This window comes from Lissotriton vulgaris, chromosome 12 (assembly GCF_964263255.1).
Source record: "Lissotriton vulgaris chromosome 12, aLisVul1.2, whole genome shotgun sequence".
Lineage (NCBI taxonomy): Eukaryota > Metazoa > Chordata > Amphibia > Caudata > Salamandridae > Lissotriton > Lissotriton vulgaris.
Window position 1 is genome coordinate 676,451,834 of NC_141700.1, and position 24,308 is coordinate 676,476,141.

General features: G+C 47.2%; 1 long non-coding RNA gene across 1 annotated transcript in view; it reads left to right on the plus strand.

The window, feature by feature from the left end:
• Nucleotides 1-24,308, plus strand: part of LOC147677986 (uncharacterized) — a 208,220-nt gene that overhangs the window by 115,130 nt on the left and 68,782 nt on the right. Inside the window, exon 3 of the long non-coding RNA XR_015302472.1 lies at nt 17,913-18,019. This is a non-coding gene — a long non-coding RNA (uncharacterized LOC147677986). The remainder of the gene's footprint in view (nt 1-17,912; nt 18,020-24,308) is intronic.

The following is a 24,308-nucleotide window of genomic DNA, read 5'->3' on the forward strand; positions in this document are numbered from 1 at the left end:
AAGGATGTTCCCCCTTGTTTTCGGAGAGAAATAAGATTTTGAAGAAGCTTTGAGGGATTGAGAAAAACAATGGGTGTGAATGAAGGTATGTTAATGTGGGCAGTGAAGGAGGTAACAACAGATTCTTACGTAGAGCAACATTTTATAGAGCAGTCATTTTTCATAAATTTACAGGAGAAACGTAAAACATCTATCATCTACATACACAGAACCCTGTAGGATCCCGTGTTTAAGGCTTAGGCTCCAAAACCACACGTAGTTGAAGAAATTTCGGATTGCATCTCGAAAACAAGATGCAGACAGAATGTCTACTTATCCCACTCATGGGTATTCCATGGTTACTACTGATGTATCTACACCTTCTGCCTACTCTCTTTCCTTTATTTTTTTATTTCAAATCATGTTTATTGAAGATTTTATAGGATAAGAAATACAGACATAGTACAAAGCAGAGAGGAACAATAGTATAGTGGGGTATGTGGGCTGACACTGGAACATCATCAAATACTTTAAACTGCTAACATCTTGAGAGGGATGGATGTGATATGGCGGAGAAGGTCGACAATGTTAAAGCACAGTCTCTTGTATCGTATACGTTAGGGAGGTAAAAGAGATGAAATTAGGGTAGGGTATATTGCCAATCATTTCATACCCATGGGTAGTATCAAGGTGTAAGGGGGAAATGAGAAAGTGAAGTGAAGGAAAAGAGGAAGAACAGAATGAAGAAAGGGGGGGTGGAAGAAGCGAGGAAGAAGTAGGAAACCGTCTCCTCTCTTTCTAAGGCGAATCCCTAGATAAGGGCACTGGATTTAGTGGGGTGTAGCAGGAGAGGGAGCTGTCTTGTTTTTTTCTACTGCCCTTTGCAGTGTGTTTTTTCCTATTCTTCAGATTTTTTTTATACATGCCCTAAAATTACAATGACTTCAGATGCAAATGGGGCCCTAGAGCAATCACCCCTTGATCAACTGCTAGTAATTCAGGAGTTTCTTGCTAGGATAAAATGGCTCTGATCCAGAAGAGCGCAGATTAGAGCCCCATATCCAGTAATGTAAATCCGTTACAATGATAGGGATAAAGACTATGGATATACATCAAATGGAAATATTAAACATGAGAACATTTTAAATAAAACGTTAATCTTTTTTTTAGTTGTTTCTTCCATTCAAGAACAGTAAACGGTGAGGAATTGCTGGGTTGAGAATACAGCGAGGACACGTTTCACCCCATGCAGACAGTCGGAGTTGGGCTTTCTCAAGGCTGGAAAAGTTACTCTAATTATACATAATTCTCAAATCAAATATTGGTTTTTGGTAAAAGTATAAGATGACACTATGTAATCAGGGTTACTAAATTCATGTCCTGGGCTTTCCTTTTACAATTCATTGCCTTTAGGTGTGACTACAACTCTCACAACGTACTAGATTATTAAAGGGCAAAACCGATCTGGAGTCCATGTGGCCATGGATTAATTAGTTAACATTATTATTAACATAAAACGTTGTTTAGTGAACACAATCACTGAGAAAGAAAAAAGTGAGGCTATTGTGGAGAAACAAATGTATCTTAGTGTAGTTTTAAAGCCCTGCTGTCCGATAAGGACGTTTTGGAAACTTCCTAGCATGCAGGAGCTCTCTGTAAGATTGAAATTGTGCACATCTCTAGTCAGAAACTCAAGGCTTTTTCTAGGTGAAGATGGTTGTTTCACTAAAGACTGGAGAGACAGCTAAAGTTACAGGTAGAGAGTGCAAAGGGGTTGCCATCGCCACCCCCAACACAGGTGTATTTCTAAAGACAGCCTCTTACCCCCCCACACCAGCTGGTAGTATCATACTGACTTACCCCCAAATTTCTCACTGACCTTTATGTGCTTGGTTTGGTTAGACGCATAGGAGCTGGAAGTAGGGGTGCAAGTGGGGGAGGGGGGCTGCAGCCATCCCCAAAATAACCATGCTGGAGTTCAGAAGGTGGGTGAGCAATAAAGATACCTTTACATTTTGTTTTGATCTTGCCACATTTACTGTGCATTCAAAGACAGAGATCAAATGTCAGGCTATGTCTTTTGACAAATTGCTGTTTACTAATTTAACATGTAGCTTGGGGTTTACTTTTCATTTTCTGACTAAAATGTTAGTGGATTTTTTAAAGTGAACTATGACAACCTTGCTGGTTCACAGGAAGAGGGAAAGGAAAGGCTGTAGGGTGTGGATTTTTTTCAAACACCACAAAAGCCAAATATTTGTAAATGGACTGTACAAATATTTCTTAATATATCAACAGTTAAGAAAGCAAAAATTAAGCACTTTTTTGTAATTCTGAAGTGTGATGAAAACAAATATTTTAATAGGATCAAAACAAATCAAGACACTTTACTTATTGACATTCAAATGCTAATTATTCATTGAAATCCAATTTCCACACGTCTGTGCTCTGAATAGCTTTATCATAAAGCTGCATGACTGGGCACATGTGGTGGCAGTTTCAAAGGACACTGTGCTGTCTGTAAATGACAACGTTCTACCACACATGCTATTAATGTATTTATATCAGTATGCTTCAAAATGCATACCAGCTAGCTACATACCACACCCTTGGGGGGCGTGGCAAGGCCGCCGACCAACATGGCCGTGCGGCGCTGAAGCTCTGCCGAATCGCCCACGCACGTCTGAATTATCCCCTGACAAATTGGCGCTAGCACCTTTGAAGCGACTCTGGCGGCAGGCAGAGGCGATGTGCAGTGCGGGGAGGACCCCAGGACAGTTGTGAGCGCTTCTGATTGTGGCAAACGCAGTCCAGATCCTGAGGTGGGTGTGGCACCCACACGATCCAACAGAAGTACGCACAACCAGCTTTTGCCTGGTCCTTCGTGAGCTTGCTGTTATCCTGCTAAGGCCCTGCCTGGGCGAGGAATGCTGTGAGTGCATTGGGCGCGTGCCGCCGGGGACTCCCTCCCTCCCCCTCCTCGTTAACTGTGACGTGCGGAAGGTGCCCCGAGCACTTATTTATTTATTTTATTTATTTATGGAATTTTTAATGCGCAGCTAATACCCGAGGGTGTCTAGGCGCAGTATGATGCTTTAGGATACAGTGATCAGCACACAAAGTTATTGGTTAAAGAGCCAAGTCTTCAATGCCCTACGAAAACAAATGAGAGTAGGGGCAGTTTTGATATGTGAAGGGAGAGAGTTCCACAGTCTGGGAGTTGCTACCAAGAATCGTCTGTCTCCCCAGGTGGCGGTTCTTGTTCGGGGAACAGATAGTAGACAACTAGCTGCTGATCTTAGGTTCCTTATAGGGGTGTATAGCTGAAATGCCTCTCTTAAAAACTTCGGGCCAGTATGATGAATGGCCTTATAGGCAATACATAAGGCCTTAAATTTGATCCTGCTCTCCACTCTTAGCCAATGAAGATGGCGTATAGCTGCCGAGATGGACTGGCGCCTTGGAATGTTGAGAAGGATTCTGGCTGCCATATTTTGAACAGATTGGAGCTTGTTCAGAATATATTTATGAGTGTTGAGAAAGAGGGCATTTCCGTAATCAAGCTTGGAAAACACCAAGGCGGTAATTAGGGTTTTCCCAGCTGATGCTGGTAAGTACGGTAGCAGCTTTTTTATCTTTTTCAACATAAAAAAGGCAGCTGAAACAACCTTATTTACATGGTGTTTGAAGGACAGATGTTTATCAAAGATCACTCCAAGATTCCTGACCTTTGCGACTGGGACCGGAGGAGGACCCATCTGAGTAGGCCACCAAATCGGGGACCATTCTGGAGAGATGTTACCAAAGGTCATAACCTCCATTTTCTCCGCATTCAGTTTTAGGCAATTACTGTGCATCCAAGCTTGTACCTCCAGTATCCCCTCCTGAAAATTAGCTGCCACCACTGGGCCGTTCTTATGCACCGCCAGCACAAGTTGGGTGTCATCAGCGTAGGTAGTTAGGCGCATCCCATGAGATTTTATGACCCTTGCCAAGTCTGCAACATAAATGTTAAAAAGCGCAGGGCTTAACGACGATCCTTGGGGGACCCCGCATGGCAGTTTAGAAGTCGGTGAATAATAATTGCCCAGTTTAACTGCCTGTTTGCGGTTAGCTAAAAAAGAAGCTATAAGATCTTTGGCCAGATTGTTAATCCCCAGGGCTGTGACACGGTCGACCAAGATGGCATGGTCGACCGTGTCAAAGGCCGCCGAGAGATCCAACAGAATGAGCACTGCTGCTCCTCCCGAATCCAAGATGTTTCTAATTTCATCGGAGGCCTTATGTTGCTCCCTAAGACCCCGCGGGAACAGGGCCCATGGGTGAGCCCAGGAGGCGGCTGCCCAGCCACGATATTGAGCCCTGGGGAGAGGTGAGTGGTTGCCCTGGATGTGTTCTGCGCCCGGTCACCCCGCACAACAATGCTTGGTTTGTCCGCTTGCCCAAAAGCACAACTACGCAGAAAGCCAGCGCTGGCCTTGCTGACGCCTTCAGCCTAAATCCGCCATTTTGAGACCCCCGCATGCTGAGACGTGCGCTGTGGGGATTTACAGGTCGCCCCAGACACATCTGCGCCATCCCAACTGGACCTGCCTGTATACTCCTGCTGTTTGGAGGTGCCACCGTAGGCCCCCGTATTTGTTGCCTCTGCCCCCACTGTGCGCAGGCCCCTTGGCCCAGGACATTGTACCTGCATCCGACGCTCCGAGGCTTGAGCGATCAGCCTCCCTCGAGCAAAATACACTACCCCCTACGCTCAGAGAAGCAGTAAATATACTCCTTCCCAAACCGGGCAAAGACCCCCAGCAATGTGCTTCATATCAGCCATTATCTCTTTTAAATTTGGATTATAAGATCCTCGCGGAAATGATTGCCTTTCGCCTCGCCCCTTTGATGGACAAGATAATTTCGCCGGCGCAATCAGGATTTGTTCCCCAGAGATCCACCTCGCTTAATCTTTCTACCCTGTTTGCAGTCCTGCATAGAATAAGCCCTGAGGTTCATGCGGCGGCTGTTCTTCTGGACACGAAGGTGGCCTTCGATTCATTAGAGTGGCCCTTTTTTGTGTCAGTAATGCTGAGAATGGGTATGCCCAAGGGATTTGTGGCTAACACAGCAATGCTGTACAGCAGCCCCAAAGTGAGGTTGCGTCTAAACGGTTCATTGTCCCGCCCTTTCCCGCTGTCGCGAGGCACCCGACATGGCTGCCCCCTGTCGCCGCTTATATTTATCCTTGCAATGGACCCACTAGTCCGCCACTTTCAGGAAAAACATCTACACAGAGGTCTGCAGTTTAACACTGGACCTTTGCTGGTTTCCCTATATGTGTACGATGTTATTCTGTACGTGCACAAACCTTAGGAGAATATAGATCTACTGATACGGGAAGTCATATGTTTTGTCCACTTCTCAGGATTAGGTATAAACTGGCGGAAATCGGTGATATTCCCCCTACCATCTAGCACAGCCGGCTTGTGAATACTCGCTGTATTGGTGCACAGACTCGACCACATTTTTAGGCGTTCATTTACATCTAGACACAGCACAAATGCTCAGGCTTAATTATGGTCGGGTGGTTCATAATCTGGAGGAGCAGATAGACAGATGGTTACACCTCCCCCTCTCCCTTGTGGGCTGTGTGGCCCTGATAAAAATGGTTGTATTGCTAACATTTTTATACCTCTTTAACAATATTCCGATCCCTCTAACAAATAGTTTTTTTTTAACACTGTGATCACACCTGATCAGACTGTCATGGGGGTAGGCGACCTAGGGCACGGTGGTAGGTTATGACCTTGCCATATGATAGGTGAGGGTTCGGCGTCCCAGGTCTTCAGCTCGACTACCTGGTTGCCCAGAGCAGCTACACGTATGCCTGGTTCCACCCCGATGCTAGGATCCCTTATCATGGCATAAGGCAGATCTGGTCCTCCCTGACGCCTTGTAGGTTGTATTGCCCAGGGGCTTGGCTCGGGACCACAAAGATATCCAAACTGTCTCCACCACTAGTTGGGCCTGAAACAAGCTTAGGTGCATGACTGGTGCCCCCTTGTTGTACTCGTCAGCCTTCCCTATCCCCAATAACAGATGGGTACCAATTATGGGGGAGAAGCTAGTGCAGCGCACATTGGCTAAAATAAATCACGAAGTTTGGAGACCTGTTCCCAGGCGGGCACTTCGTCCAATTGACAGAGGACGAGCATTTCTGCTCTGCCTTCTTCATGGAAAGATTTGTTATGGGCCAGGTCCGATCGGCCCTCAGGGCAACATTGTCCAGTCTCCTTCTCGAACCAGAGTCATGGTCGATGGTAATCGAGTCAGCAGGGGGGCACACTTGATATCTTAGTTGTTGTACGGGATCGGGCGCATGGAGGGGTAGGAGGGACTGAGTCTGACACTTGGAGTAAGGATTTCAAGGATGATTTTATTTTCATATAGGCTTTTCTTCTTCTACTAGTGAGTCTTAACCGTGCAAACTCGTCCGGCTCCGTTCTTACTCCCTTGGGGAATGCTGGTAGTTCCAGGGTGCTTCAACCACGCAGGGGAGAAGTAGCCGCCAGACCGGAGGTTCAGCTGTGTCCGTCCCAGGCGGTGTCCTCAATATGGGTCGGGAAGGAAAAGGAAGGAGAAAGAAAAGCTGTCACTATGATGTCCAGCATAGGACGTTTGGGGCCGGGGAGTGAGGGACACCAAGTGCGGAAGTGTATTTTACAATGGTGATACTGTGCCTTTCGTGCTCGTGAGTGGGAAAGGAATGAGGAGTCTATACACTTATGTACACGCTGGCCGTTAATCGTTAGGCTGACCACTTCGAGTTACCCAGCCCGCCACTCTGCCCCGTACCTTTGTGAGCCACGCTCCTCCCGCGGTAACATGGCGGGCGAATCACCGACACGTTGGCCTCCTGGCTTGAAGTCCACAGCTGGGCTTTTCAGGGTTTCTTCCTCGCCGCACTTCGATTCCACTCTCGCTCTCCAGTCTCCAACGCCTTCTTCCTCCGGGGAAACGCCGTTCGAGGTCTTCCGGGTTCCACCTCCTTTTGGCTCCGTGACGATCCAGGTGTAGGAGTCTCGTCTTCCTCAAAGGCGGAATTAAAGGTGTTGTGTCCATTTTCGTCCTCGTATCCCCAACGGTGCTCAGTGTCTGCCAGAGGCCACTCCTCCGGATAAGGGGAGGCAGGCTGTTTAACGGGAACAGAAAGGGGCGAAAAGGGAACAGCTGACCACCAGTCTCGTGAAACATCAAGTTCCTCACCGTATTCGTCACAGTGGCGTCCCGCCCCGTCACAGTTGTATTGTGAATATTTGGCCATAATCCTGGTTACAGATGAAAAACTCCGCGGGGCTTGGGAGGAGGACCTTGGGCACCCCCTACTGGAAGAACAGCGAGTTGAATGTTGTTCCCTAACTAAAACGGTTTCTCTAAACAACCGTCATAAATTACTCCATTTAAAATTTTTACGCAGATTATATGTGACTCCCGCTGCAACTCATGGAATTGACCTGACCAGACCACCCATGTCTAAAACGCGGGGCCCGCAGGCAGATTTTGTACATCTCACCTGGACCTGCGCAAAGGTTAGAACTTACTGGGAGGAAGTACATAAAGCCCTCAGGGACATGGTAGACCTAGACATAGCTCCTACACAAGAGCTGGCGTGATTGGGCTATGTGGCCAACTTCCCTAAAAAAGTCCGGAAGTTTGTGGCCCTCAGTTTAGTACTGGCAAAAAGGGAAATAGACATACACTGGGGACAGAAAAGGATATTTGGGGGCGCTCAGGTCCTACTGGGCAGTGGAGCAGTTGAATCCTACCACACCTATAGAGCAGGGCCTTGTCCCTGCAGGGGTGGGTTAGTTACGCTACTGGGTTGGATGGTGGACCTTTTGGGAATATCTCTAAAATTGTATTTGCAAACTGTGGTTCTGATCTCATGGTGGATATGCCGGAAAATCTGAAAAGCAATTGGGGTGCCTGGGCTCAGCCGGAAAATGCCTCTGGAATGGTTTATGCAACTGTTTGTGAGTATTGTATATGCCGTTATCCGCAAGCTAAGCAATTGTTACAGTGAGCGTCATGTTTTATTGTATGATGTTATATGATGCACTTTGGTAAATAAAGTAAAAAAAAAAACCATACCACACCCTTACCAATCTCCTGCTGAATGGACGTGAATCATTTGCTACACGTTTTTTGTTGTTGTAGATTTTATATAGCACAAACTCAACACAAAGGTATTGGAGAGCTTTACACGAGCACCAGTTATGTTAAACAAGGTCACAATCATTTTTGGTAGGCATGAGAAGACTAACATATAGATTCATCAATGTCCCCTTTTGCGAGTATGTATTAGCGATTATTAAGGAATCGCTATGACAGCCTCGCAAAACGGGATGCATGTAGAAATCGCAATATTTTTTGCGATTTCTACTGCTTCCTTATTTGCGATTCGCAAATTGCTAATCGCAAATAAGGATGCGATTTCCCATTCATTCCTATGGGCGTAAAGGCCCATAGGAATGAACAGGGAATCAATCCTTATTTGCGATTAGCAATTAGCGAATCGCAAATAAAGATGCGATTTCAAGGGTGCCAGGGTGTCCAAAGGACACCCTGTAGCACCCCTGAAATGCAAATGCACACAGGTGTTGCGCACACACATGTCCAAAGGACTTGTGTGTGTAACATACAACTTAGAAAAATGCACTAAAGTGCATTTTTCTACGTTTTCGCTATTTACCACGAAGTTACACTTCGCGGTAAATAGCGGCCCCATATTGCGAATTCCCAATTTTTAAAAGGTTCATGAATAGCATTTAAGGGATCTGTAATTGAGATTCCTTAAATGCGATTCTTCGCAATTTAGCGAGTTCTGTAATTGCGATTTTTGCATTTGGGATGATGAATCCCAAATGCAAAAAAAGCGCTCGCAAAGGGCCGGATTCTCAGAATCTGGCCCTTTACGAGCCGATTTCACTTTGATGAATCTGGCCGTAAGTGATTTGCCCAGAATCACAGGATGTTGAGCCGACACCGAGGCTGGAACCTGGTTCCCAGCTGCAAAGTCGGCAGCTCTGGCAGTCATGCAACACTTGTTCTTTGTGTAATGCTTGGATTTTTCATTATTCTTATGACTTGGGAGATGTAAAATAGATGGCTGAACTGGGGTGGCAGAGTGGGCTTAAGAACGGTGATGGATTAAACCCAGATCTGTTGACTGGGTGTGAGTGTTTGATTGATTTAGATGCTCCGTCCATCACCACCCCCGTTTGTACCGTAAAATAGATGGCAGCATCCCCATTCTGAAATTTGCTCCAGCACCACTGCTCAGCTGTCTCACCTGCTCATAGAGTCTTCCAGCTCCTCTGTACTTGAGTCAGCTCATTGCAGTTCCCGTGATTGAGGACCGAGGCTGACAACGGCTGCAGCAGTACTCAGAGCAAGTAAAGGCTCACGCTGAGTGATGGAGGCCTTCAGGGCCCTATTTAGGCCGGGTCCCTCCAGGTCTCGGACCCAGTAGTAATTAAAAACGTACATTAAAGCGGGTCCCTATCAGGCCCTTTATTTATATCTTTAACTTTAATGGCAAAAACAGTGTTCGGTTTATGAACAATGAATGTAAAATAGGTAAGGTAATCTGTGTGAGCGAATTAGATCCTGTTTGTATTTCACACATTTTACTTAATGTTGCATTCCCTAAGAGTGTCAGCCGTTTCCAGGATGCTGTGCTACTGCATTTCTTTTCTGTGTAGCCTATTACTCTTGTATAGTGCAAACTTTGAAAGTCACCTGAAGATGTTCATAATTGGCCACAATTGAAAGCTCTGGAGTTGAGGCTGAAGGCAGTGTGAGTTTCTCACCATGTCTGGCTCAAAATGGTGATCTGAAAACACAAACCTCCAGTCCTCTGCTTCTCTTTAGATCACACAGAGCAATGTTCATGTATTCCAGTTGTAATTGTGATTCTGTGCAAATGCGTGTGAAGGAGGTACACAGATGTCGAAATATAAAGGCGAAAGTAAAAGAAGATGAAGTGCTTACAGGAGAGTGACTGTGTTCTGTGTTTGGGGTGGTGAAATAAAGGTGATGCGAGGATAGCATCAGGAGAGAGTGAAAAGAGGGTGCTGAAGTTCTAAAAGATGAGGTGCAAGATATGTAGGTGGACAAGATGTGGAAGGAAAAAGGGGACACAAGTCTACCATGAAGTGAACATAGCAGGAGTGATTAAAACATTCCGAGGACCACTAACCCTTCCCCAGGCTCCTCTAGTGTTTAATTTAGTCTCACAATTTAAACATTTCCAATATTAAATCATTATTGTTACTCATTTGCCTTAAATAGCTAACAACCACTGACAAAGGCAATAGTCCTGGCTGGTAGTAGTTGTATCTCAGTTGTTTTATCTATCTGTATACCATAACAGAAAACTCAGAAAGCACCCAAAATCCTCCATGGGTAGCACACTACGGAAATCACACACCTTTAGCTAACCTGTTTAAGTCACACCCTAATTACATAGGCTATGACATTATTAGAGCCCTCTGCTTATTTCATCCCACTTAAAGCCCTGGAGTCCTTCCTCAACATACTGTGGGGTTGCTTTCTGCTCAAACTGTTGTGACCCTTCATACTGACTGGATATTCAGAGCCGGCCAGTGGGACCCTAGCCACTCGCCTGACTCGCGCTGTGCTCGCGTACTATTTTAAAACTTTTTTTAAATTTCTGCATTTGCCTAACCTTGTTTTTGTTGTGCAGGTGTCACTCCTTGGGCAGCATTACTCGCCACATCAGTCCGCTAACCTCTTGCCATTGCTCGTCCTCACGGGAGATTAATTCCCGCCCGGACGCGCTGTTGGCCGCCATCTTGGGTGAGGAGGGTGAGTAGGTCAGCGGTGCAGCGCTCGGCCCCTCACCACCTCAGCCCTATAAAAACCATTGTGTTGTGACCCTTCATACTGACTGGATATTCAGAGCCGGCCAGTGGGACCCTAGCCACTCGCCTGACTCGCGCTGTGCTCGCGCACTATTTTAAAACTTTTTAAAAATTTCTGTATTTGCCTAACCTTGTTTTTGTTGTGCAGGTGTCACTCCTTGGGCAGCATTACTCGCCGCATCTGTCCGCTAACCTCTTGCCATTACTCGTCCTCACGGGAGATTAATTCCCGCCGGGACGCGCTGTTGGCCGCCATCTTGGGTGAGGAGGGTGAGTAGGTCAGCGGTGCAGCGCTCGGCCCCTCACCACCTCAGCCCTATAAAAACCATTGTGTTGTGACCCTTCATACTGACTGGATATTCAGAGCCGGCCAGTGGGACCCTAGCCACTCGCCTGACTCGCGCTGTGCTCGCGCACTATTTTAAAACTTTTTTAAAATTTCTGTATTTGCCTAACCTTGTTTTTGTTGTGCAGGTGTCGCTCCTTGGGCAGCATTACTCGCCGCATCTGTCCGCTAACCTCTTGCCATTACTCGTCCTCACGGGAGATTAATTCCCGCCGGGACGCGCTGTTGGCCACCATCTTGGGTGAGGAGGGTGAGGAGGGTGAGTAGGTCAGCGGTGCAGCGCTCGGCCCCTCACCACCTCAGCCCTATAAAAACCATTGTGTTGTGACCCTTCATACTGACTGGATATTCAGAGCCGGCCAGTGGGACCCTAGCCACTCGCCTGACTCGCGCTGTGTTCGCGCACTATTTTTAAAACTTTTTAAAAATTTCTGTATTTGCCTAACCTTGTTTTTGTTGTGCAGGTGTCACTCCTTGGGCAGCATTACTCGCCGCATCTGTCCGCTAACCTCTTGCCATTACTCGTCCTCACGGGAGATTAATTCCCGCCGGGACGCGCTGTTGGCCGCCATCTTGGGTGAGGAGAGTGAGTAGGTCAGCGGTGCAGCGCTCGGCCCCTCACCACCTCAGCCCTATAAAATGGCGCCCCGTCACAGGGAGCGCAGCGGACGGGCGCAGCGGGCACGCCGTCAGCGCGCCGAAGTCGCACCTAAGTCCCGCCCGCCTGCGCCCGTCCGCGGCCGAGGCCCAGGGGCTTGGGACGCTGCTACTGTCATATCTTTCCCCCCCCCCCCCCCCGCTGCTCTTACGAGTCTACAAGCCTCTGCTTGCCCCCTATCTCCCGATACCTGGGCCCGGATCTCTTCACTTGGGATCGCAGGAAACTCCCCCCCCCATCTGGGGCCGGCGTTACCTCTCATTGCACCTGCTCTTGCTGAGTCGCAGATCCGGGTATTATATCTAAATACTCGCTCTTTGGTCAGGCATCAAGCCGATATTCTTCACCTCCTCTTGACGTAGAGCCCAGACGTTCTCTTACTATCCGAGACCTGGCTCACCGACGATTCCCTTCCCGATATCCTCGCTGCGTTACCCCCAGATTACTTCTTGTTGAACACCAACCGTCCTGGGGGCCGCTCCGGAGGAGGGGTGGCAGCGGTAATACGCAAGAATCTAAAGATTATCGCCTCCGCCTCCATGACCCTCCCTGAAGTGGACAACCTGGTCCTCCGTCTTGGGACCGAGGTAGGTGCAGTTACCCTTATGGTACTATACCGTCCCCCCCACCCCATGCCTTCCTTCCCCTCATCTTTTATTGAACAGCTGACTAATCTTGCCACCTCCTCCCCCCGCACTGTCATTGTTGGTGACTTCAACTACTGGTTCCAGCACGAGGACGCTGGCCCCCATGCCTCCGAACTGTTCGAGGCCCTCTCGAGCCTGAACTTTACTCAATTAGTCAGGTCCGCTACTCACAGTGGCGGCCACATCCTTGACCACATCTGGGTCCACGGGGTCAAGTCCTCCTGTCCGCTTATAACACCTTGTGTGTGGTCCGATCACTTTTTGATTGACACCACTTTCTTGGCTGTTGGCCAGATTAGGATCCCATTGCAGGAGGGCGGCACCGCCCGCAAGTGGAGAGCCGTCGATTCCTCTAAATTCCTATCTCACCTCTCTTTTACCCGTCCCCTGCTTCCCAATGATTTAAGCACCAACGAGCTTCACGGGCATATTTCTGACTGGCTTACGACAGCCAGCGATATTTTTGCCCCTCTAACTAAGTTCCCCCGATCCCGACATTGCAACTCCCACAAATGGTTCACCCCCCAACTCAAGACCCTGCAATTGGAACTCCGCCGATTAGAGCGCAGGTGGAGGAGAGACTATTGCTCGTCTAGCAGAGACGTATATGTGGCCGCGCGCAATAAGTACAAAACAGCCATCTCCGCTGCCAAAAAAGCGTACGCCTCAGAAAGAATCTTATCAGCCCCCTGCAAGTCCAAAGAGATTTTTAAAGTTCTTAACGAATTCACTTCCGATCCCAGGACACTCCCGACTCAGGCCCCCACACAGGAATCTTGTAACGCACTAAGTACTTTCTTCATTCAGAAAATTGCTTTGATTAAAGACACCATCCCGGTTACTCCCCCTGGCGCTGGTTCCGTCTCTCCCCCCCACAATGCCCTCTCTTTCACTCAGTTCCCTCCCTTAGACCCCACATCCTTGACCACATTGGCTACCCGTACTAAGTCTGGATCTCCAGACGACTGTTGTCCCCCCTCCATACTTCGAGACATCTGCCATTCTCTACCCGACTGCATCCTTCCCCTGCTGAACTCCTCTCTCTCTTCCGGTACGGTGCCCAGCTCCTTCAAGGAGGTCGTTTTGGTCCCTCTACTGAAGAAGCCTGGTGCTGATCCCGCCGTTCCGGCGAACTACCGCCCCATCTCCCTCTTGCCCTTCTTCTCCAAAATCCTGGAAGCCCACGCCACCGCCTGTCTCTCTCAGTTCATCGAGAGCTCCAACTTTCTCGAGGCCAACCAGGCCGGCTTCAGACCCGGCCACTCTACGGAGACTGTGATCTTGGCCGTGCTGGATGCCTTGAGAGACGGCGCTGACAAGGGTACCCCCCAGGCCTTGGTATTATTAGATCTGTCAGCCGCTTTCGACACGGTGGACCACAACATCCTCCTCCACCGTGTCGAGCAGGCTGGCATCCAGGGCCTGGCGCTGGCATGGGTCAAATCCTTCCTGACCGGGAGGTCCCAGACCCTCAGCCTGGGCACTTTCAGAGCTCCTAGGGAGCACTCGCCCTGCGGGGTCCCCCAGGGCTCCTCCTTATCCCCTCTTCTCTTTAACCTCTATCTTCGTCCCCTTCTTTTTTCTCTGAGGCAGTGGGACGTCACCGTTTTTAACTACGCGGACGACCTGCAACTCATCTTTCCTCTTAATTCCCCCTCTGCTATTCCTAATTTCCAGGCAGCTATGTCCCACATCCTCCAGTGGATGTGTCAAAATCAGCTCAAATTGAACCCCGGAAAGACAAAGCTCCTTCTTCCTGGCAGGAGCTCTACCCACTGGGGTCCGCACTTTTGGCCGGCAGAACTTGGCCTCCCCCCCACCCCCGTGGCCTCCGTAAAGAGTCTCGGGGTCACTATTGACTCCGGCCTTTCTCTCGGGCCCCAAGTGGGGACGGTGGTCTCCTCCTGCATGTTCCAGCTGCGCAGGATCAGGAAGGTGGCCTATCTCCTCACTCCTGAAGCCCTTCTGCAAGTTATCATGGCCCTCGTCCTCTCCCGCTTGGATTTTTCGAACTCTATTTACCACGGTCTGCCTAAAACATCTCTCTCCAGACTACAATCTGTTCAAAATCAAGCGGCGAGACTGGCCCTTGGGATTCCGAAATGGCAATCCGCCAAACCCCTTCTCTCTAAATTGCATTGGCTCCCTGTCATCTCGAGGGCAGCCTTTAAGATCGGCTGCCTCACCTTTAAATCTTTATCTGGCTCCTGTCCCGTCTTTCTGAAATCCCTTATCAGGCTCTACTGCCCATCACGTAACCTGAGATCTTCTCACCTTCACTTCCTGTCCACCCCCCCTATCAAACTCTGCAGATCTGGAGGCCGGAGATTTGCATTCCTGGCCCCTAAACTTTGGAACTCCTTTCCCCTCTCTCTCAAAACCTCCAATTCTCTCATTCTTTTCCGTAAATCACTAAAAACATGGCTTTTCCCTCAATCCAGCTAAGTCCCTCTGGTCCCTCTGCATCCAACCAGCGCCAGGAAACCCATGGTGTCAGTGCGCTTTACAAGTTCCCCTTACAGTACAATACAATACAAACCATCAGACAGACGTTCAAGCCACCATTGCATTGGTGAGGCAGGAACTGGGCTTTCCCACGCTACTGCCACATTACTGTCCACTCTGAGGTATGACTCGAAACGCACCGTGAGCTGCATAAGCTGGTGGAGCTCAAAACACCGCTGTTCCCCAGCACTGAGGCAACTTCAAAATAGTTTGATTTTATAATAATTTTCACAGAGGGGCAATCCAGTGAGCGCCTGGCTACAGTTACCCAGAACAAGGTCCCCAAATTGTTGTAGAGACACTCAGCCACTCAGATTTGAGCAAGCAACTCAAGACCAACCTGCTTTTCCAACAAGAACATAGGCTGGAAGGCCCCACGCAAAGCGTGCTTGGCTTCCACTAGATGTGGGGTGTGTTTATAAAAGCATGTAACATAACACAGAGTACCATATATCATATAGTTGCTGACACAATGAGTGAGTGAGTTAGTACTTGTTACTGACATCTGCAGTGATCTGAAAGTCGCGAGTTTGGAGTACAGCAAAGCAGAGCCATCCTTCCATTGACCGCCCTCAGGATGCTTATCTTCTCCAGAGATTGCGAGAACCTCGATACGTCGCAGGCAGTCGATGGTGGTCAGGAATCGCCTCACGGACTCTTGTAGATATTCAGATACTAGTGTTCCGGTTCCCTCACTGTTATTTTCAACTTCATTGCAAGTCCTGCTCTCCATTCACCGCCATGCACTCAGAACCCACCTATGGACGTCAATCAAAACTCCCGGAGTGAGAAAAGCGATCTCGTGCACCTTTTGACCCACACCAACATCACAGGATTGAACCGCTGTTCCACCGCTAGCCCCTCAACTGCCTCCTGTTACTGCTGCAGGAAGAGAATAGGATAGAAACTACTGAAAGTAATCAAGACTTTAAAATGTCTGTGTACTCCCAGATCCTTCTAAGAAACAAAGGGAGAGGGAGGGTATTCAAAGTAGGGTAATACTCCTTATCCCCTAGGGCTATATTTTCAAAAACAAAGAGAGGAGTATCCCCAGGACACAGGGTCCTAGTGATTACAAAGGCGGGAAAATGGATGCAGATAAAGAAAGAAATCTTTTCTTTATAGAAACCCCTCACTCACCAACCTGGTCGGTGACATGCTTCATCATCGGGGTCCACCTGAGTGACCAAGTGTCACTCAGGTGTGCTGCAACGCTTGCAACTGCAGCAGAGATGGGTTTTTTTGTGAGATGTGACAGGAGTGATTTTGTGATTTTTTTAAAAGGTGTTCAACATGTACTCTTCTTTAATTTATTTCAGTCATGTGACACAGTTAAAAGATATGAATAGGATACTTGTGCTGGCGTAATGTGTCCAGAAAGTATCAGTGCTAGGTGAATATGGTCCATATTCACCGAGCACTTACATTTTTTTTTTTAAATCACTAAATCACTCATGTCACATCTCACAAAACCCCCCAGCTCTGCTGCAGTTACAAGTGTTGCAGCACACCTGAGTGACACTCGGTCACTCAGGTGGACCCCGATGATGAAGCATGTCACCAACCAGGTTGGTGAGTGAGGGGTTTTTATAAAGAAAAGATTTCTTTCTTTATCTGCATCCATTTTCCCGCCTTTGTAATCACTAGGACCCTGTGTCCTGGGGATACTCCTCTCTTTGTTTTTGAAAATACTCCCTGATCCTACCAGCTCCTACAAGGGGCAGTGTCAGAGTTAATAAAGGGCGTATCAACTTCTAAAACTGAGTATCCCTCATTGACATTAACAAACCCATCACTTCCAGGCTTTGCTCCCTCCCCCTACCCTAACAGGGGCACTCTTGCCTCCAGAATGGGATTGCACTGTACGTCTATTAATATAGCGCCTCCCATACTCCTTACAAGGCTTATAGTGCTTTTTGGGTTGACGAGTCAGTGGCTACCCCACATGTTTCATCACAGTCGTACTGGTGTATAGGGCAATCAGGGAAGGACTGAAGGGCTGGTCTGACAGGTCGGTAAGTGGGCTGGTTTCTTCGCTGTTTGTGGGACTTTTCTATGGTCTGTTGGGCCGGTTTTTACTGTTGATTTCCCTGGTATGAAAACAAACATTGCCTGCAGCAAGCTCAAATCCATGCAGCCTACCTTTCAAAACACATATGCGGCATGTATTTTCAAGTTCCAAACTGCCACAATTTCTAAACATGGGCCACTTTTTTAGTTATTTATTTCACAGAGGAAGGGGGGGTTTATTTTGCTTCCATGGGCCTATTTTCTGTCCCAGTCCGACCCTGTCCGCCATGTATTTATGTAAAGCTTTGCAGTGCATAAGCACAGGAATGGTGCAGAGTATAAGAACAGGCGCTGGCCAAAATATATCTTCGGTGATTTACAGCAGTGAATTGCAACACTCATAACATATTTGTGTTTTGGTTTTGCACATCTTCATGTGTTATTGGAAAAACATAGTATGTAACATTTATGGCTTCATTCCTGAGATTTTGAGCCGTGCATGTGTTTGATATCACTTCATTAAAAAAAAAATATATATGAAAACGAGTTAGAGCGAACAGCCCAGGATAAATAATTGTTTGTTGTTCCAATTTGCAATTGAGTTGGGCGTAGGGGCGTGTGTGCACGGCATGGAACACGCAGTGGGCAGAGCAGCGTCTTTAGAACGGTGCTTGGTTGGTAGACTGCTGTGATCTCGCGACCACCAACCACTTCCTGTGCTGCGCCGCGCGCAGGGCCAGTGTGACGTATGTTTGGAAGGTGGCACCTTCGGGCTGTGGCGCGGAAGTCATGTCTACTTCGCTGTGAATCTGTACGATCTGCTACTTTTGCAGGGTGAACCCGGGCTGCTGACAGGAGCTTCGGATGGTCTTCCTGGATAGCAAAGTTCCCTAATGTCAGAAGGATGAGACCATGGGTCTGGAGGTGTCGTGCCTGAAAGGTAAGAGCACTTACTAAAACAAGAAATCGATGGGTGGAAAGCTTTTGCTGTGGACCGGGCATGATTGTTGGGGTGACTATCACCGGGATGGGGAAGAGGGAAACCTCACAAGGTCTTAGGAGGTTAAGCCGGTCCTACAAGCATGGTCAGTATCAAGAATCAAGAAGGAAAACAGGCCTGCATCCAAACAGGGATGGGGTGAGGTAGGGGGACCTGGCATCCCAGACTTACTAGGACAATCCCACTCACCCATCATGTGCATTGAATGGTATCTGTTTCAACCCTTCTTCAGCCTCAGAGGGAATAGAAGGAAGGCAAACTTTAAACCCCCAGTCATCTTTTAGACTCAGTAGAGAGGGGTGACCCACTTTTTCCATCATTCCCCTTGAAAAACGTAGAAAACAATTGCGCCCTTAAAATGCCGCTGGACTTCAGTTCATTGTGGTCCACAGGTTACTAGCAAGCATCCTCGTGGTTCAGTTTACCCCAATATTTACCTTTGGTGTCCCATGGTCACAACACTGGTGAACTGTATTTGAATAGCCCAGTTACTCTCTTTACAAAAGTGGGCTGCATATGGGCAATAGATAAAGACGCAGTGACACTGGACCCAATTCAGATCCCTGGATACTGCTGAGATAACACAGGGTGAAACATCAGGGGTCACTCCTAAGAGCAGGAATAGCATGAATAAAAGGAGTCACTCCAAACATATAGAGCCCAAACATGCACCAGCCAAACAGCTAGTACCAAAGCTACCTTGTGTTCCCACTGGTGGCCTGGCGTCCTGTCATCCGTGTTTGGTTACTACCGAATAACCATGGACTTGCACAGGAACCTGTGTGCGAGTGCCCTACCCATTCCCAGTAACTGTGTTAGGTGAAAAGCAAGGCCCATGTTCTGATCCATTAATCTAGCAGTGCACATGTATGTGATGAAAATGCCAGGTTCAGCTCGTGAATGCTAAGCCTTCGGTATGTGATTGTCACCTTTAGCATTACTGCTTCACATTTTTGCCACACACTACCATGCTTCATCTTTACATTTCTTCACCCCTCATTTCATCCGAAGGATAGCTGAGCGAGTTGAAAGTTTGCTCACAGAAGATGCTGCTCGAAGATGGGCCCATCTTATAGTCACTGGGTTGAATCCCAGCAAAGCTGCCTTCCATCCTTCTGAAGTTGGTAAAGTGAGTATCATTGATTGTGGAAAGAGTAGCACTAGCTGTTTAAAATGGTGGGAAACTGAACTTGGAAATGGCAGATGGGCAGAATGAAACACTAAACAAAAAGAAAGTTCTCACTAGCATCGTTGTTAATACAGGCAGCCTTTCTGCCAGGATTTCTTCACCTGCCACAGGAGGGAGCTTTCCTGTATGCAAAAACAAATACTTTTCCTGTGTCGTGGAGCAGGGGCCATTCAATATGTGCGTTTGTATAGATTTAGTTTCAACCACTGGGTATATTTCAGTGTGTAGTCATTTATAATGCATTTGAGTGCACAGCCCTAATTTTATGTGCACTCAGCAGCACCCTATGTACACAAGTAGCACCATGGGTAATAACTTGCTTTACTGCTGCGATTTATGCCACACTTTTAAGAACTATTATCCAATGCAATGGTGTTCAATTTGCCGACATCAGAAGGATGGAAGGCTAAGGTGGCCTTATTACAATTTAAAGTTATCAGTGGAAAGCATTTAACTAAATGATGAATGGAGATGGCACAATGGGTTGAGCTAAATGCTGGCCACTGATACATTCTGTAATCTGCAGGTCACAAGTTTGAATCTGCCTCACCCAGCTCAGCCTTCAATCCCTCTGAGGTTGGCAAATGTATATCATTACATATGCTAATAATAACACCTATTTATGTAGGAGTGCAGTAAGAAGTTCTATATATAAAAAAAACCGCTAATAAAAAACATATTAGTTAAAGTCTTGTGAAAAAGAAAATCTGTGTTTCAAAGATATCACGGTGGAAATTTAATTATACTTTGTGCCAAGTTTGCATCCCAAAACTGAAGCAAATCCTTAGCAAACTATTGTGTTGGGATTTACTTTCCAATGCAAATCCGGATTGCAAAGGAAGTGTGCATAAAATAAAACAATGTTCTACTTTGCGCCGCGGGGCATCCAATGAGTGGTGCATGGACGTTCTAATGCAACCACCCAGGGGCTTTGATGCAAACCCTTATCGACTACCATTTGAAGGGAAGTACTTGCGCCAAAAATGACATCTTCTTGAGGCAAGCGTAACAATAGAGTAAGTTTAAAAACGTCTGCACACCTTTCCACCTTGGCATGTGTGCTACACCGTAGAACACGCATACAATGTGGGAAAAGTATGAAACTATGCTAAAGAATGTTTTTTTTTTACTGGAAGTGTGTGTTTCCAGCACAAAACTGATACTTGAATGAAGACCGTTACCTTGTGGTACAAGTAAGGTTGTGTGTACTCGCCAAGACAGCCTAAAGTGTTCCAGCACCCGAGGACAGAAAAACAAAACAGTATTGTAGAAGATATGGTGCTGTTTTTCTCTCTCCTTTTGATGCAAAGCAGCTCGTTTTGATGTTCAGCCATGTTATATTAAAATGTAGTATATATACTCCCAAAAACTTTGAGAACCTGAAACTATGAGCATGTCATCTAAGTGGGAGAGCTACAATGTATGAAACAGATACGAGGAACAACAAAAATGAGAGAGAAGGAGAACAGAGTGAAAAGAAAGAAGGATAATGAGTGAGGGAAGCCACAACCAGAAGGGAAAAAGATGTGAAGAGACACCAAAGGAAGTGGGGTAGACAATAGAGTGCAGCGGATGTGAAGGGGAGCAAGAAGAGAAAAGGAGGGATAGGCGTACAAGTATGCAGGTGCATTAACACCAGTTGGTTTGTTGGTTGTTGAAAATCAGTACACAATCACTGTGGGGGCTGGGTACAGGGAAGACTCTTTGGGGCAGATTTACTAACACCGTGCAACAGGTTTGCGTCACTTAACCAGCGCAAAGTGCTGTTTTGGGATTCACTTTCCAGCGCAAATCCTGATTTCCATTGGAAAGTAGCCATAAAGTGATGCAAAGTCGCGCTTTGTTCTACTTTGCACAACTTTGCACAACTTTGTATCAAGGGAGCATCCCATGGGTGTTCCATTGCTTCCCATGCAGGGATGAGCGAGCAGTGTAAGTGAACAGAGCATGTCTTATTAACCCATATTAACCCCTTCTTGAGAGTCCTTTCTGATGAAGTGCGCCTGGAAGAGGTCTTCAAGGTGTAGTGGAACTCAACATCATTGGGAAGTGCTGTCTTTATTGTGGTAAACTCTTGTTGGTTGCTGACTTTATGTCTCACTTGTGTGACTGTACACAGTGACATTGCTCAGTTCAGGCGATTATACGATTTCATGATTTTTATAGTCTGTTTCCCTTTCTACCTCAAATAACAGAGTACTCCATTTAGCAATGGCTGCACTTCGAGGTGGGCACACTATCGATTTTATTACTCCTTCATCAGGAACTTGGATCCTCTTGACTATGATCGACTTGAAATTTCAGATTCTGCTCATTACACAAATTACCAACAATATGAGAAATTACAAGTTGTGCAGGAGCACTGTACTTCTGATATTACACCCAGGTAAATTCGTGCAAGCGCCGCATAACAAAATATTTACAGGGAAATTGAGCCAAAACATGAGGAAAACATGCAGGAATTTGTTTGGAAACATGAGTTCCTATGATTGAACCAAATTCCAGGCACTGAACCTTCGGAGAGAAATTTCCACACTTCTAGAAATAACAATAAGGGTGGTATGAAATAAATAAGATAAATACATGGGAGGGAATCATTACAAACACCTTGGTGTTGTCCAAAGGCCGCTTTATTCAAGAGCAAGCTCCGCGCACCTAACACCAAGCTTCAGCCGTACATACTAGTATGCCCTCACAACTATAGTAACTATCCCCTCGCCCTTTAACAATTTTCATGATATCTTTAACTTGAAAACTACTGTTTGATATCTTTCTTGGGTTCTTCTGACCTTTCTCTTGCTTCTAATGTTTCATCCTGCCAAACCGGCCGGCTCGTTCCTGGACCAAGCCTCCCTTCCTCTCATTCCCCCATTTCTCTCATTACTTTCCTTGGTCCTGTTTCCTGAAACCCTCAAATCTGGTCTTAGAGCTCTTCATTCGACCACCAAAATAAATCCTCTATTCTGGTGTTAGTTCTGTCCACCCCTCCACCAATGGGTAGCTTGACCTGCCCATCCACCATCTTCTTAGCACTTGTGTCACATTTTCCAAATAAAGTCTATGAACCCCAGCAAAGATACATAGACTCCATAATGTCTAAATACCTGCGGGCACTCATTGACTATGTCCTAATGCCTCACTACTTCTATCTCCAGGCTCTTACAAATTCCTGACACCTCTCTGGTCACCTCCATCCTTGCCCTGTTGATTGCTGTCGGTTTTATCGCACCTCTCCACACTCTCCTGGGCAACAACTGTATCCCCATTACCATCATCTTTTCCTATGTTCCCCTTACTGTTTCACAAGGCCTTTTTCACCATTTTAATCAATTCCGCCCCTCACAGCTTTTATTTCTTGTAACTTATCCCTCTGTGCGGCACAGATCCAAATTTGGAAAAGTTTTAATGTTAGAGCAAACATAATATTTTGAGCTGAAAGGGTACCCTTCCATTTCAAAAGCTATGCTATACTAATGCAGAGACCTGTACACTATAGTTCAAAGGTGTGTGCGTGGCGCTTGGTGGCCTAATTGTGCGCCGGGGCTAGAGAGATGGCTGGACAGTGCTATCTCTGCAGATAATGTGCTTTTGTGCTCCCTCTGTCATGCAACACAGTCCCTGTTGGTTATCTTCACTCAGCACTTGGAGGGTGCTTGCTCTGGAACCTGTCCCTTCTTACCGTAATTCTGGACCTTCTGTGGGCCGGGAAGAGTCTGCTGCTTTTGGCTGGGTCTGGTGTGACCCCCATACTCTGCTATTTGATTAGGGCTACTCCCTGCATTACCTGATAGCCTTCTGCTGCCTGCACTTTCTTGCACTGCCAGCATGCAGCCAATGAACTATCATCCCCTCCTTGCTTGAGTCTCAGGTCCATCCTGAAGGGTACTGAGGTTGTGTGCTCACCCTCTTGTTTGCCTTGCCCGTCTGCATCTGCTGTTGGACAATAAACAGCTTTGGTCCCATTGTCTGTTCTGGCCCGCTTCTCAAGGCTGTGGCTCAAGTTGTTTGTCTTCTCCCCGTTTCTCTCCTTGCCCCAGGGGGTGGAGCTTGGGTGGCCAAGGAGGTCCTTTGTTGATGGACCATTCCACCCAAAGGTGCCTCATGGGAAGGATACATGTCCCTCTCCCCATGTGCCCTCGTGCAGGTGCCCACACCTGACTTGGCTTCCAGAGCAGCCCTGTAGTTTTCTCGGATCGGCCCCTGGCTGATCCCAAGAGGCTGGAAATGCTTGCTTGTTGCTTTTGTTACTGGGGGCCATTATTGCAGCACCGCTGCAAAACCGGCCCCCAGTATCAAAACCATCCCGCATACTGCAAAACCGGAACCCACCCTTCCAGCCTCCAGAGGAAATGCCCGATGCACATTTTGGCCCGTCTGGTCCTGCCCACAATCCCTATATTGGTGGTCCCTCAAAGCTTTGTGCACTTTGAAATCAAGGAAGTGTCAGTAGGCTAATAACAAGGAAGCCTCAATATTCCCCTTCCTGAGGGGAGAGCTGCAGGACTTCACAGCTGCAGCCACTTCAGCTTAACCCGTTGACCGCGGCTGGAATTCCACCACAGTGCGGGTGATTTATGACTGGGCGTGGTCAGGACGGCCTGGCCGTCCTCCGCACACGCCCACCGTGACACGCAAAGGGTTAAGCAGCCCCGCGGGCCTCTTTGCTAGGCCTTGATGATTCTCATAACTCCTCCCGCACCATTATCTTGCATGAACTTCAATTCACCAAAATGCCAGGTGTATCGGATGTGACATCACATGCCACTTAACCTTTACTTTCATTCACACATGCATGCATGCATACACACATTCATACATACACACATTCTCTCTCATTTAAACATGCTCTCACACGCAAGCACGCACACAATATATTTTTTAAAAGCAATTTTTACTTACTGTAGCTGGCAGGAAGGGTCATATTCCAGCTAACTGTAATCCATTTTTTATTACAGTAATAGTGAATTATAAAGTATTATTTAATGTTATTGTACTAAACAATTGTCAGAAAACAAGGAAAGTGGAGCCGCAACTGATGTC